At 41.0% G+C, this 15,151-nt stretch overlaps 1 protein-coding gene across 3 annotated transcripts in view; it reads right to left on the bottom strand.

Annotated features, from left to right (window-relative positions):
* Nucleotides 1–15,151, bottom strand: part of sipa1l1 (signal-induced proliferation-associated 1 like 1) — a 68,711-nt gene that overhangs the window by 45,294 nt on the left and 8,266 nt on the right. Inside the window, exon 1 of one of the 3 annotated variants that reach the window (XM_061811949.1) lies at nucleotides 10,129–10,410. The exons of the other annotated variants lie outside the window; for them this stretch is intronic. The gene's annotated coding sequence lies outside the window, so the exon portion shown is untranslated. Of the gene's footprint in view, nucleotides 1–10,128; nucleotides 10,411–15,151 lie in introns of those variants that run through there. 3 annotated transcript variants of the gene reach the window in all.

The raw sequence follows: 15,151 nt of genomic DNA, 5'->3' as shown, positions 1-15,151 counted from the left end.
CTGTGCTCTAACAGCACTAATGAAGCCGGTTCTCTGCAAGAGCCTCCTCCACACAACCACCGAAGAGCCCTCTAATCTGTGCCAATCAGGTGACGCTTGACAGCCATTTGTTGTTGTTGCACTGGGATCCAGAACATGCCCCCCCCCCTCCCTCCCGGCCCCCACGCAAACACCTCCCCTCATTTCAACAGCCAATGCAGACCCTTTACTGCTAACTGCTAAATCAGGCCTCGCACAGAAGATGACAGAAATAGGAGTATTGAGTGGCGAATAATGCAGAAAAGGAGCTTTGGTGTAATTAACATTGAGATGGGGAGAGAACATGAGGAGGGGGACTTGAGAAGAGGATAAATCAAGGTAATGGGGATAGGGCGTGGGGGATAAAATGAAGGGAACCTACCTGTATATGCATTTCTTCTTCTTTTCCCTCCGGCTTCTCACGATTAGGGGTCACCACAGTGTGTCATCTTTTTCCATCCAAGCCTATCTCGTGCATCTTCCTCACTAAGACCCACAGTCTTCACGTCCTCCCTCACAACATCTATCAACCTTTTCTTTGGTCTTCCTCTCGCTCGTTTCCCTGGCAGCTCCATCCTCAGCACCCTTCTACCAATATACTCACTCTCTCGCCTCTGGACATGTCGAAACCATTGAAGCCTGCTCTCTCGAACCTTGTCTCCAAAAGATCAAACTTTGGCTGTCCCTCTCATGAACTCATTTCTAATCCTATCCAACCTACTCAGAGAACCTCAACATCTTCATTTCTGCTACCTCCAGTTCTTGTTCCTGTTGTCTTTTCAGTGCCACCGTCTGTAATCCGTACATCATGGCCAGCCTCACCACTGTTTTATAAACTTTTCCCTTCATCCTAGCGGAGACTCTTCTGTTGCATACAACACCAGACACCTTCTGCCAACTGTTCCACTCCACTTGGACCAGTTTCTTCACTTCCTTAGCACACTCTCCATTGCTCTGTATTCTTGACCCCAAGTGTTTGAAGTCATCCACCCTTGCTATCTCATCTCCCTGGAGCTTCACTCTTCCCCCATTCTGTTTTACTTCAGCTAATCTTCATTCCTCTCCTTTCCAGTGCATGCCTCCATCTTTCTAATTGTTCCTCCACCTGCTCCCTGCTTTCAATGGAGATCACGATATCATCTGCGAACATCGTGGTCCAAGGGGAATCCAGATTAACCTCATCTGTCAGCCTATCCATTACTACCAAACAGGAAGGGGCTCAGGGCGGATCCTTGATGCAGTCCCACCTCCACCTTAAATTCTTCTGACACACCTACGTCACATCTCACCGCTGTTCTACTGTCCTCATACATGTCCTGTACTATTCTAACATATTTTTCCTTTATGCATTTACGAGTGAGGATTAACATTAGGGAGTGGTTCAGAAACAATTAAGAACTATGCCCAAAATTCCGCAACAATATGCTGAAAAATCTTACAGATGCTGGCAAGGATGGGATCTAATGAAGTCTACCTCTCATTGGAAAATGTAACAAAGAAAGAATACTAAGTGAATTATTTATTTTGACTTGGATTACCACATCAGAACCGTGGTAATGATTTCCTAACTGGCACATTCTGCATGGCAATGACAGTTGGAACAGCACCGTAGAAGAGTGTGGAGGACCGGAAGTAGTGCTCACGTCACAGTACAGTAAATGTGTACTCGAAAGGAGAAAAAGCAGATAGAGAATAGATAATATGAACCAGAAAGAACCAAACCCAAGTCCACAAACTGAAGCTAAAGCTCATACAAATAGTATACGGTGCAAGTACTACACATTAAAATTCCTTGCTGATAGTGGGCGAGTTGCAGGTGGAGGCAATTTAAATGAAAAATAATAATCCGTGCAAGATAGAACACCAAGTGTGGGGTGAAAGAAAGTTTCAAACAGGAGACTGCCGCCACTAACGCCATTAAATATGTAAACAGTGTTCCTTCCTGAATGCTCTACAACTGAGGGAGCTGTCTCACATTCCAACAGGAAACACAACTCAGCCACTTCCTCCCTGTGCTTCAGGAAGTGACAGGTTGCACATGGAATGAGAGAGTCTGTCACACTCAATGTTCAGGTGGGAGGGTTTGCACCCCCCCTTTTTTTTGTTTTTAGAATAAATGTGTTTCAGTAAGCCCAACTGACACAAAAGACCTCATGGAATCTCCTTCCACATATTCCCTACAAATCTTGCCAACATTTCGAGATATTTACTCGATTCTGTGACATCCTTGCATTGCACAAATCACTTCCTGTTCCTGCATGTTTAGAAAGCACATGAACACCAAGGGTCGTTTACACACGACCTTTGCTTAGTGAAAACAGATACAAGTGGCGTCGTTTTGGAGGCCGAAAATGAAAACGTTTCAAAAGTGTTTCAAAGTTATTTTAATCTGCTCAACACCTTTTCAAAATGCGACGTCATTATCCATTATCATTATGTGCTTATCCTCACAAGGGTTGTTGGAAACCTGGAGCCTATCCCAGCTATCTTCGGGCGAAAGGCGGACTACGCCCTGAACCGGTCGCCAGTCAGATTTCAACACCATCACTGAGCGGGACTAAAGGCAGGCGTGTGTCTCACTACACCACCAGTGACCCCTTTTCAAAACTGCAAAGAAAAACACAGACCCAAACACTCTCCAACTTAAAAGATTCCGTTTAAGTTTCAGAATATAAACATTAAAATAAAACAGTAGTATTACACCAAAGCATGTGTGAAATAAGATAAGACCAGATACTGAAAGTAGAAGAATCGCTCCAAAGCAATCACATTTTTTAACATCCATCATTTATTTAGAAAAATATTTATCTTCAATTTAGGATGAGGCTTTTTAAACTTGAAATGATAATTATATGAAGTTTGATAGCACCATGAGCTTATTTGGCTATATCTGGATTTCAGGCAAAAACCACGACAGGTTTGTGTCTTAAATCGCAAATTTCTATACATGTAGCATGAAAGGCCTAATAAATATATTCAGTGTTATCAATAGTTTATGCACTCTCAATGCTATGGTAATAGATCATTTTTATTGGTTGGAACATGGGTCCCCGGGAAGAACCAAAAGTGTCATTAATTCTGCACAAGTATGCAAAACTAAGTTTAAGTTCATTGCCATATCGGATATATGGCTATAAAATAAATGGAGCATCGAGCTGACAGGTCGCCTAGCGTTTTTGTCCAATTACAGCAGGAAAAGGATGAGTAGGATAAGATGAGCCATTGAAAACTAGAGTAGGATGTGGTATGATTGCGGCAGGACTGAAGAGGCACACGCTCATTTGTGCCTACGGCGGAGAGTATTCGATTGCTAACGAATCGGCCAGAATGAGGTGGCGGAGAGGGAGCGGCAGATATATAAAGGGGGAGGAAACGGGTGGAGGGCGAGATTGAGTCCTCACTCAGTGTGAGAGCACGTGGGAGGGGATGAGCGAGACAGCACGTAGGAAAGAGAGACGTCAATGCAAGAGGCGAGAAGTCAGTCCATCAAGTCAACTGCCCTTAGTCCTTTTCAACCAGCAGTCACGCCGTACAGCAAAGTCACCAAAGCGCAGCCGGACGAAGCAGCAAAGTAATAATGATAAAAGCCCTGCGAGCAGTCTCGCGGCACGCAAATACATCTTAGCCTGCGCTATAAGTGACTTTTCAAGGATGTGCCTCAATTACTTGGGGCCATGACATTTGACAGGGAAGCAGACAAACTACATGGCACATCCAGTCTATCGCATTACCTCTTCGAATCAGATTACACAATCTTCTCTGAATATTTGACATCTCTTGTTTCAGTCTCAATCACTTTTCCACAGCTTGCAACTGAATCCCTCGGTGTCCCTTTTTCCATTAGCAATATTCAGATTTATGCATGTCTTTCTTCCCGGCCGTAACTTTGCCTGGTCTCTCGCCGATCTATCATCCATGTCACTCACAACTCTCTTACATACTTGTGTCTAAACAGTAATGTCTGTTTTTGTGTGTCGATGAGAGCGTGGGAGGAGAGTAGCACAGCATTGCTGGCTGGAGGAGGAGGTGAGAGATAAGAGAATAGAAGCTGGAGAGGAGAATAAATATATTTTTTCAAATGTATCTGAACAAAACATGCCGTTGTGCCATCTCTTGGATACGGAATACCCCCCCCCTTTTTTTTTAAACATGATCACACCAATTACTGATCTGAAAGCACAAAAAAAGGATAGGAACCTCGTAAAATGTTAATCCCCTTGTTAAAATAAATTCTATGTGTCGTCAGCAAAAACTCATGAAAATTAATATAGATAAAAGAAATTGGGCTCTTAAAATACATAGTCACTGTGATTTGATGAGCACGTAGGCACCTGCGCGCCATCGCACTCGCAAATCTGCAGAGTCGAGCACGAAAAATCGCGTGAGTAGAAATACATAGATATTGAAAGATGTCGCTTATTTTGTGTAGTTTTGACCAATGTTCCCTCTAAGCTGCACCACTGCGCAATTGCACACTTGTTGCACTCTCTCAGCACACATGAAAACCGCAGCGCAGTGAACCACATCCTGACGTCCATCCATCCACCCATTTTCTTTGCCGCTTATCCTCATGAGGGTCGCAGGGGGTGCTGGAGCCTATCCCAGCTGTCAACGGGCAGGAGGCAAGGCACACCCTGAACAGGGTGCCAGCTAATCGCAGGGCACATAGAGAGAGGCAACAGTCGCACTCACAATCACACCTTGGGGCAATTTAGAATGTCCAATTAATGTTGCATGTTTTTGGGATGTAGGAGGAAACCGGAGTGCCCGGACGAAACCCACGCAGGCACGGGGGAGAACAAGCAAACCCCACACAGGCGGGGCCGGGATCGAACCCAGGTCCTCAGAACTGCGAGGCCAACACTTTACTAGCTGAACCACTGTTCCCCCCAGCCTGATGTCTTATTTATTTATTTATTTATTTATTGAAACACGGGAGCACTCTGTCTTTAACAACGGGTGAGGCCGCACCCTCCGCTCTTAAAGGGGTACATTCATAATTGCAAACACAACACACGCCCACAACTTTAGATCTGCGGGCATGACTGGTGAACCACACCCATAACTTTATATCTGTGGGAATGACTGACCACACCTGTACATTTTTCAAATATGAGTGACTAATATATTGAGAGCAATTAAAATGGAATCTCATCTCAGTTGAACACCCCTAAATCGTATAATGTGAATAATGAACACTGAAAAGTTTTGTCCTGAACTCATACAAAACCTTCAATTTCTAAAAATGCTAACACACAAGCTGTCAGCATATAAAATAGAACAACGGACAACCGAGCAACCACAACAGAAGGGTTAATTTGATTTAATCAAAGTTAGGTGACAGTACAGTCTCCGATTCACAGTCGTTATCGTGTTTGTAGCTATAACATTGGTGGTAGAAACAAAAATAAAGGTTTTATGAAAGAAATAGTTTAACCGTTTCCATTACTGACACCACTGTAAACTCTGAAGAAATAAATTATAGCAGTCTCAATTTTAAAAATGATTTCAATAAGGTGACTGTATTGGACTTCCAGATGCTGTAGAGGAGGTGTGTGCAGTGTCAAGTTCTCTGACACCTGCATGTCTTTCACGACTGATGCAGTCTGCACTGCCACTGTCTACTAATACAACAGGCTACAAGTCCAGAGTTAACTATCCCTTGGCTGTTTCTGCATGCTGGCATTAGGCCTAATGAGGCTTGCTAATGGGCCATTCATGCCAGTCATGGGGAAACCTCCAACTCGATGCAAACTTGGAACACAGCTGCTCAGAAAACACACAGACACACACACGTGCAGGACCACTGTCCACAATGACCTGGTTAATGAAAGGACACATCCAAGACAGGTTTAATGGCTTTTGTCTGTTTCACCTCCGAGCATCTCTTACAGGTTCTGCAAATCATTTTCCACATAAGAACCTCCACTACAAACAAATGGGCTTGCATCTCAAGAGATAAAATTTAGATTAAAATCAATAATCTAATTAAAACAAAAGAACGACCCTACTGATAATCGCTGGTAAAAAAAAAAAAAAAACACGAGCATGTCAACCTACTCTAGGTCGAGATGTACAAGTAGCCTGGTAAGACATTGCAAAAGCTAATACATCAGTTCCACATGAAAAAGTTCCACTAAACTCTCATGTGGCTCATCTGTGTGAAAATTTAGGAAATCTAGTCCCATCCCTACTATTCACAGTCCGTCACCTATAGAGAAAGATGGCTGACAAAGATACCATAGCTGACATTCAACTTAGATGCAGTTGAAAGTATGGTGATTCTGGCCTGGAAAAAAAAAGGAACAGATATATTTGTAATAAGAGTCCTGATTAAGCGATCTTCATTTTTCAAACACAAGAGTCTACCTCAAAGAGAGGATATTGTAAGACTTTAATGAAGGATGGAAAATGACACGAACTAGAGCGATTTGGAGTTTTGGAAAGCCAACAAAAAAGACAAACAAGCGCACAGCGGGTTACAAGTAGTAGTAAGGCTGTCAAAAAAATCTATACTCTAAAGTATCAGGTAATTGGCTCAATCTTAGATCTGTAAAAGCTTAACCATCTTTTAATTTGTCATGTAAAAGTTTCTCATGGAAGATATCCAGCACAACGTTATTGTACAATGAACATAAAACAAAACGCCACAAATTAAATGCATTATGTTGTGTAAAAATAAGACCAAAATAAATCATTTCAGAACTACTACAACATGGAAGTAAAACACTGCGAACAGTGCAGTTAAAAAAAGAAGTATGCCAATTATCTACAAAAAGGGGAATGAAAATTAAAATGAGACTGGCACTCATCTGAGATCTATACATTTTACACTTTACTGAATAGTTTGATTGGTAAATCAATGTACCAGGTAACACTGCCCCATTCCAATCCTGTAAGTGGCGGTGATTCATCTTACAAAGTGCGCACCAGCCGCCACATTTTGCTGGATCTGGTGGGTCACTTCCCTTTTTATTTGTTACCCGACTTGGAACCACCAATTTCACTTAAAAGGGTTCTTCGCCCATGCTGCTCTAAAAAAATAAAAATATGTGCTTCTTGGCTTTGTTTTTAGTAGACATCTTGACAATAAAAATCCTGCCTGGGCAGATAGAATTCGGAGTCAAGCTCAAGTTGCAGGTCATAAACAGATATTGTCCAGATGTTTGGCAGGGCACAAAATTCAGGGGAACATTTTCCCTCCCCTGTCAGCTACTGAATGTACTTCTGGAGAATACGCTTGAGAGTTTCTGGGCTTTGAGGATGGCATTTGGCACCAATTTCAGTTATTACAAAAGCTGGCCATCCAGTAAAGCTTGAGATTTTTTTTTTTAAATCTAGAGGTCATAACAAATCAAAAGTGGTGTAATGGTCAACAGATTTAGCAAAATGACCAGTTTCCAAAGCCCAGGGTGGATGTAGTCCAGATTTGTCTTCAAGTCAGCTGGGATAGACTCGAGCTCCCTACTACCCTCAACAAGATCAGTGGAATGAATAAATAAATGAGTGGACACACCATAAGTCAAAGTTAACCTGACTTTGGGGATTGTGAAGTCTGGACGTGGCTGAAAGCTACTGAAGTGGACAATCAACAAAAAAAACTAGTCTGCAATTATTTGCCTCATACTAGCCAATCAACATTTGCACATAGCCTACTATGTAGCGGAAAAACTACAACCCTCGGTGCTCTTGTTGCATTTTGAGGCACCCCATATACTGTACAATATTATCTTCTTATAGAACCACAAACCAAATGGCACAAAATAATTGTCAAGGAGCAAGTGGATTGCTTGGCCACGTTAGTTATGTTATTATCCTACAGCAAAAGGAAACTGATGACTGAACCTGTGTATTTACGTGACAGAGACTCTTCACACTTGGCTTTTTCATCCACAGGTGCACATGAAACGAGATACATAGTTATGTATCATTGTAAGTTCATCCGAGTGAGACTGTGGCCACAGACCCTGCTCAGTGTCTGCCACGGTAGTCTTAGTTCTGATCGATTTTACTGCGCCAGTTTCAGAGGAAGCTGTCAAGGTGCCCACTACCCATGGTTAATAAATGGAAACAGAGAATGGAAGTAACCTTCCAGAACATTTTAAATTTTTTCCGTCTGGTGTCCAAGAATGAAAACTAAAAACTGGCCATTGCTATGAAGGCATATAGTCATGCAATGGGGGCAAACAGGAGTTGGTAGTTTATACACTATCAAAAAACAACGACAACTATTGATACAGAAGCCAGGCAAAAATATTTAAACAAACTACAAGTACAAAATAGGACGGAGACATGGACATGAATATCCTTTTGAGAATAATTTACAGGGGATAAAATGTAATTTAAGTTTATAATGGGTCATGATGAAAGAAAAAGTATTTCATTGAGTGAATCAGCAAAGTGAGAAATTATATAGAGATACGCTCAGCTCACACAATATGCATATTCCACTTGAAAGCCTCCGCGAGACTGCATAAGCTATTCTGTCTTTGGCCACCCATCCTCTTTTTTTTGCTCCATTCTAAAACTATCTTGATTGTCTTGGCTGAGAATATCATGCTCTATCAAGTCTGAGCTGTCTTTTTTTTTTTTTTTGAACATTCCTCTGTCAAGGCGACACAAGCCTTAGCTTTGCTCTCTCCCGCAACTATTCCTCACAGAAAAATCAGGGATGCAGACGCTCTATTTAATTTAGTAGGCCATTAAACTTTCAAGGCATCTTTGCTTATGATGACGCTTATGTTCTCTCATATACTTGAGACAGTATACTGTATAACCGCTGCTGTCGATCCAAAACCCCTCATTTCCAAATTTGGTCAATTTCCTACTTTTTCACAAATCTGTACTATTTGTCAGTCAATGAGTATGTTATTTTTCAATTTATTAACCGATCTAAAAACTGAAAATGGCTTGCTCTTTTTGATAATGCAACAAATATGTATGGGTTGTTTTTTTTTTTCCCCTAAAAAGTGATGGTTTTGGAGATACAAAGATTCCACTCAACGCCAGCCAGTCAGGCAGATGACAGATGTGGAGAAGGAATTAAGATGAAATGTGAGAGTCTGTGGACATCTGTGCAAAGGGAATTGAGAATTTGCGGCAAGGAAGAAAATCTACACTTAAATATCACATCCTTTACTATAAATCACACAAAGACCTCACATTTACAAAACAAAGGTAAGGCAAACAAAGGAGAAGATTGTGAGAATCAAACTGGACTACAAAACTTAGAAGTTGAGAAAAGAGTTTGTCCACATCAACAAGTAGAAAAAAAAACAAACCACTAACCGCGCTAGGGCTAGCTGTTAACATTTGTTGGAGACCACTGATCTTTAAAAAAAAAAAAAAAAAAAAGACTGGATCGCACAGACACATCGAGCGGTATATCGATTGGTTGAAGTCAGTTGGCCTCCATCTTGGTACTCCCAAAACTTGCAGAGTACATGGTTTACAGGTTGGATTATGGTGAGGTTTTTCTCAGTTTGACATGTAGAATTAAAACTGGTCATGTGAGCTTGACATGTTTTTAGTTCGGGTAACATGAAGGATTTTTAATTCGACTTGGTAAGCCAAAAAAGGGTAGGTGCAAAGGAAAGACATAACACCGTGACTAAGAACCGATTTCCGTGACACGTTAACTTTTCCCAAAATATGCTGTGAAGCACTATCATCATAACATAGCAAAAAACTACACGTTTTGTCATAAAAAGTCAATCAGTTAGTATATTTTTGGAAATAAGGACTCACAATGGGAAGATACATGCTAAACGCATTGTTCATTTGTTGTCTCTGCGACATCCTAGTTCAGACTGAAAATTTCAACTTGTTTCCTCACATTTGAAAATGTAATTCAATTTTCAGAGTTCTGGATTATGAAATTCCTCAAAAATGTAACAGAAAATGTGTTTTTTTGATTATCCACTGATGAAGTTTGGGAAAATATTTACAACGATTTTCATGAAAAACCGTCGGACTATAAAGCTGAAGCAGAGAGTGAACAGTCAACAACCGTTAAAAAAAACTTTGTTCAAGTGAATTAAAATAATCGGAAAATAAAAAATGCTTTACAAACAAACTTTAACAGTGTCAAAGTAAATCTTTCTAACTTACCTGTGAAATGATTTCTCACAGCCACGAAACTGACAACGCATTTAATTGCTGTCGCTGCACAGGTCAGCATAGTTGTTTTGGGAGTATCAAGATGGCGGATGGCAACTTCAGTTTTGGTGGCCAATGAGCCATCCAGGTTTTTGTTTTTGTGTGTGTGTTTTGTGTCGAGTGAGACGACTCAGGAGTTATCAGAAAGAATATCCTTGGTCTCTCTGAATCAAATGCGGTGCAGGTTTTCTGTTATAAGAATCAGAATCAACATTTTTCGCCAAGTATGTCGGAAACATACAAGGAATTTGACTCCGGTAGTTGGACTCACATAACGGGCTGCTACTTCAACTGAGTTTTTATCCACTTGCATCATGTTATCTCTGTGCAAGGCAATTTTATTTTATTCTTTTTTTCAGGGCTTTTGCCTTTGTGACCGAATGGAGCCTTGATGTTGGTTAAAGCTCGATGTAAGATACCATATTGAGTGTCACTTCTCTGCAGTCTTGTGAAGTACGGAACGTGTCTTTGCAGTTATCTCACTAGTTAATGTGAGTAGGAATGTGTGACGCCTTTTGGGAAGAGTGTGGAAAAAGCTTGATAATGACTGTGATAAATCAGTGCTACAACATCGCTGTCTCAAAGTTAATGAAACTGGTTCTACAAATAACACCCCATATATAGGGTGCCAACTATTATTTTATTTATGCTCTATTTACAACATGCAACGAGGGAATTTATAGTCACAGAGTTCCCTTTGTTCTCTGTGTGTCTTTAAAACCATGGGTGCTCAATGCGTCGAATGGCGTGCCCCCCCAAAAAAAAGTCAGCCAATGTTCCCACTAAACTGCGAGCGTGCGCAATTCTGTACCGCTATCTGCGTTTAAAAAAAAAAAAAATTCAAAGTATTAACATACAGCTATTCAGTTTGTGCTTTTTGGAATGTGATTCAATGAGTGAGGGATGACTGGTTGTTACATCCAATGGCACAATTCACATATACGCTGTAAAAAAAAAAAAAGAAAAAGCCACTGGTTTCTTTTAGGCAGCACACAGAACTTTCTCGAACAACGACCTCTGCTCCGCCACACTTTCTTTTTCCTAGTTTACCTTACACCCGCCACGCATCCCCCGCTCTTAAAGCCGTACACTCATAATTACACGTTACAGTACAGTCAATGTGTTTTATAATGACAGGGTCCACCGCCGCTTTAGTTCGCAACACAGTCTGGGCAACGTAGAGCAAAGACAAGCTAGACATGCAGCTTATGTTTACTTTCGATATTGATGGAGAAATTTAAAGAGGAAATGCTGTTGTTTTAAGATGCAATGACTGTCGGAGTATGTGAATAATCGAAGAAAAAGTGGTTAAACTGGACGAGAGTTTCTCTTTTCGAGTGGGAAAGGTCTGGTCTGAAGCCCAAGTAGAACGTGCAGGATGAGATGGTGTCTAATTTTAAAATTACACCTTGGCACAGTCTGATCCAGGATGAAAGCACAGACAATGCAGTGCACAAAAAGCTAATTCTGTATTTTAAATAGATATATATCACCCCGACCCCGTTGTCGTTAGCTCGCGAGAGAGAGAAGTAGATCTTTGGGTAAAAAAAAAAAAAAAAAGTCTGGGCACCCCTGATTTAAACCAATGCCCCCCCCAAAAAACAGGTTATTTGAATTCACCAACTTATGTATTGGTATGACAAAGTTGAGCTAATCCAAAAAATAGAATGTAACCACACACATTGCCACCTCTGCTGGGCAAAGTGGTCAATGAAGAGGAAAATTTGCACTTGTATCGGGTAAGACCTTCGATGAGTGAAAGGTACCAAAAGACTGACTCCATCAGTCACAGGACAAGGACCCTGATTGACAACTGCATGTTTAAGTGCCGTGAGAACCCATAAGCTAGTTTTCCCTAATAATCACTGCTATAAGCATGTTGGGGGGGGGGGTGGAGAAATCAGGCATCAGACAGCTCTGTGACACTTTGACAGATGTCAGGCTTTGCATGTCTCAAAGGGGAACAGAGAAAGGCCTTTGAAAAAAGGTCCACTGCTAAGCTTTCTGAGCGCTTGCCGTAGACCTGCAGCTCAATGAAGGAAAGGGTCAAGCCATTGCTTGACTATAGGCGGCAAAACATTTTAGTAGGGATGGCTAAAACGTTCCTAACAATGATTTTAGACAACTTCAAAACCATTACTGCATTAATAGCTTATGTAATTCTGCTACAACCTAATCGATTAAAATATTACAATATTTAGAAGCTTGCATCCATCAGTGTGGAGTCCAAGATTTAATGACTGTACAGCGGCATTGCAGCAACGTCTATGCCGTCCTGGCAATGTGGCTGGAAGTGAGAGACTGGAGCTGACGTTTTATGTTTCCCCTTTAAAATATCGAAAGGGCTGCAGAGTATTTCTTCAAGTAACACATTGCTTCCATCTTTAGTGGGTAAGCAGAAATCGAAGGGGGAGAAAAAAATGAATTTCCTCCAAAATTTCACTTCTAGAATGATCACTCCAGATAGGAGAGCGACTTAGCTGGACCATGAATAGCAAAAATCCACCGATAATTAATTGCATAATTGCAGTAAAAAAAAAAAAAAAATATATATATATATATACACACACATCTACATAAACTCAAAATCTTGAATAAACGTAGATAAACCTCCAGTGAGCATTTTCAGTCCCCTCACATAAAGAAACTAAATCTACAAATAGCTGCATTATGCGAGTGCTGAAGCGTGAGTATGTGGGGGTGCACTGCAGTGGAAAATAATGAGTTACATAAATGTAAACAAGTGGGCGTTTTACCATAATCGATTTTCAATATGGGTCATATTGCAATGGAATTAATTTTTCAACATTTTTGCATCCTTCGCCTCAAAATCTTCTGCTTTATTCGTGTGAGCCAGGGAGAACAACATAAAGGTTTCTAACATTTCTCAGGAGCATATCAACGTTTTTTAGTTGTGAAACTGCTTTCGTGATCGCATAGCTCGGTTACACAGAAGCTGTATTTCCCCACGTGGTCTTAAACCTTAAATGCATCTCTCCCATTTGACGTTGCGTACTCATCTACCTGCTGATGCCCACCAGTGATCTAATGAAGCAGCAGAATAGGAGACAATGACAGAGGTATGGACATCAATCCATCCAAATGGTCACACGTTAACAAATTCATGCTGATTATCGAGTTCTCGCAGAACAGTAATTGTATTGCGACATTTATTGTTCTATTTACTAAGATGCACCCTGTATATTGTCCAAGCAGCTTGCCCACGGGCCTAAACCCTCACGCTAAATTCCATCTGACAAGTGCAGGTGAAGACATTTGTCCGCTTAACGCACGTCGTTTCACCCGTCGGCTAAACAGCACAGCTGGGCGCATCAAATATTACATAACGCAGCGCCACCTCCGCAGGCACCGTTCACACCACCCCTCCTACAACTCTGCCTCCCACTCATGCCCCATTGGCTATTTGCAGACAGAGGTGCATTGCTAGATGACAGCACTCCACTCCTGGCACAACCTGAGCAATTTCTATGGAGGATTCAGCTTTAAGATAAGGTTTAAGATGAACCCATCGTCATAGAACATCTTAGATCTTGAAACTCATGATATACAGTACACCAGAAAGTCTTGAAGTACTAGTGTATTTAAGTATTGCCAACATTTCTATAACTGCCTTAAAATTGTGTATTCTCTCTTGATTTGTGTGATTTGCTCAAACTGTTAGCACCAGTCACTTTCACAGTGATGCTGGTTCTACATCTTGGAAAACAATTTTGTTACCAAGCAATACTTGCCTAAAGTAGGACTGCACTTGTTGCCTGGCAACATTCGTTCATTGAATCTGAAACCAAGGGTGCTTTAAGTACTAACCCTTTTGATGCTTGTCATCTGGATAAGACAATGTGAAATTAAAAATGTCATGCCTTCTAATGACCTAGAGGATACAAAAAAAAATGCTTTAATAACCTTTTGGAGACAATTTCTGTCCAGCAGGGGTGCCCTTTGAAGGTGCTGTATAGGAGCCCATAATCTTATGTTTACGCCCCTGGCTGGATTCAAACTTTTCAAAGCACTCTAAAACGCTAGAGCAGGGGTGCCCAGACTTTTTTTTTTTTTACCCAAGATCTACTTCTCAAGCATCCAGCCTCTTGCGATCGACAGGGGGTACATTTTTCTCTTCTTTACTGCAGCATCCATACTCAACTTTGTTAAAATTTCTTAAGCGAGAGCTTATAATAGGGGGGGAGAGACTCACTGACAGCATGTTTTTCTGTACTGTCGTTGTTTGCACATGCGCGGTGAGCTAAAAAAGAAAGAAAAAGAAAAAAAAATAACACAGCTGATATCTTTTTTTTTCCCGTCAGCACGTCGCAATCGACCGAATCGACGCATTGAGCGCCCCTGTGCTAGAGTAACAAACATCTTTTAATAGGGATGTCCCAATCATATTTTTTTTCCAACCTGAGTTTGAGTCATTTCATCTTGAGTGTATGCCGATAGATAGTTCCAAGCCGATATCTGCCCAGTTACACAGGGGAAAAAAAAAGTACATCCACATTGTCATTGTTTTCTTATTTGAATTAAAGCATCCCAACAGGACACCTTTTTATATTACACTAAGTGGTGCAGCACTGGTTCATACAAAATAATGAGAAAATCCTTAACTATAAAAATATCTCATCTTAGATGAACAAAGTAAAAACTCTCCTGCAAAACACATCAGGAATTCGAACCAGCGCAGTGACAAAATAAAGATTTTAAATGGTCAATAAATCAATTTCACACAGTGGATACAAGAGCAATTTACTCCACTTCTTAGAGGTACCGTAGCTTCGCATTCGGCACAAATTAAATCCCTTTTTCAGGGTTCTGTGTAATTTACTAGTCGAACTATTCTAGTAATAAAATGAACGACTCCCGTCGATTCCCAAATGAAAGCATTTTCGGGGAATCCCAGCACTGGCGTGGCTGTGTTTTTCTGAATCAATTTGTATCTTTTTCCACTCACCCACACACA

Source organism: Syngnathoides biaculeatus, chromosome 23 (assembly GCF_019802595.1).
Source record: "Syngnathoides biaculeatus isolate LvHL_M chromosome 23, ASM1980259v1, whole genome shotgun sequence".
In the NCBI taxonomy this organism is placed as follows: Eukaryota; Metazoa; Chordata; class Actinopteri; order Syngnathiformes; family Syngnathidae; genus Syngnathoides; species Syngnathoides biaculeatus.
This window is presented reverse-complemented; position numbering and strand designations above follow the sequence as displayed.